The sequence below is a fragment of the Lethenteron reissneri genome, unplaced genomic scaffold (genome assembly GCF_015708825.2).
Source record: "Lethenteron reissneri isolate LAM-NWPU_2019-01 unplaced genomic scaffold, ASM1570882v1 scaffold_1306, whole genome shotgun sequence".
Taxonomy (NCBI): domain Eukaryota; kingdom Metazoa; phylum Chordata; class Hyperoartia; order Petromyzontiformes; family Petromyzontidae; genus Lethenteron; species Lethenteron reissneri.
Window position 1 is genome coordinate 1 of NW_026891010.1, and position 1,327 is coordinate 1,327.

The window sequence follows — 1,327 nt, forward strand, 5'->3', positions numbered from 1 at the left end:
CCGGTTCATACCCAAAATTCGCGAGATGCGGTTTCACTTAAGTCACGTGCGGCTACGCGCTCGGATGTAGGACAAGATTGTGTGTGTGTACTGTCCACGCTACGGCAGGCAGCTGTATCCTTGTGCGGTGTCGCTTTGTGTGCCCTTTTTGAAACGCATCTTCTACTAGCGCAGACAGCGAGGGAAACCTGTACATTGCACTTGTTAATTTTGACTTGCATCTAGAAGGGTTTAGGGGGTCTGGATGCAATGTGACTTCGTGCTCCTTTACCAAAAGACATTCCAAACTCTTGCCCTCAGAAATACAATCCAGGTTTTAATGCACACACACACACAAGTAAGATGAGTGCAGTCACAGGTAACGGCAGTGTTTGTTTTAAAGCTTTCGTGACTGCAAGGATTCATATTTTTGGTTCTTTCGGGTAAAGTCACGTAGAAGGGAAATAATAAAGTAATAAAAATATAAACCAATTAAATTCTCACGACCTTTCGACTGCAACACAAGCAATCATCGTCAGGTCTGAAAACCACAGCAAGTAAATTTTAAAAAAATTGTATAATTTTATTTCGATTTAAAGCTTTCGTGACTGCAGGGATTCATCTTCTTGGTTCTTTCGGTAAAGTCACGTAGAAGGAAAATAATAAAATAATAAAAATAAACAAAATTATTCTCACGACGTTTCGGCCACAACGCAAGCAGCCATCTTCAGGTGGAGAATTATTTTATGTTTTATTTGTATTATTTTTTTCTACGTGACTTTACCGAAAGAACCAAGAAGATGAATCCCTGCAGTCACGAAAGCTTTAAATCGAAATTTGTCGTTGTTGTTGTTTGGAGTGGAATCCATGGAGCTGCACAAGTCTACGTCATCACCTTCGGCATCGTCTGCATCGTTGTTGGCCAAGCAGCCTGTTGCTGTCCTGACCCTGGCATCGTTGCCTGTGACGGCGACAATAAAACAGAGTGCCTCCTCAATACGACTCGTGTCTCTCTAAAGTTTCGTGTCTCTCTAAACTAATTCAGCATCAAAGGGAGGGGATAGGGGTAGCATTAATAAAGGGAAGGTGTTATAGTATGTGCTGATGCTGAATTAGTACTATTCACATACCTGCATTTCCCATATCCTCTATGCTTAATACAATGAACAAAGTAATATATATCGTAATTGTATAGTAAATAATAGCAGTGTGATACACATTAGGGTGGGTAGAATAATACATAGTGTTATATTAAAATGTATAAGGTATAGGGTGGTTTATAGCAATACAGTATGTAATTTAATGTTGGGTTTGTCTATGGCAGTATATAGTACGGTGTAGACTCGTG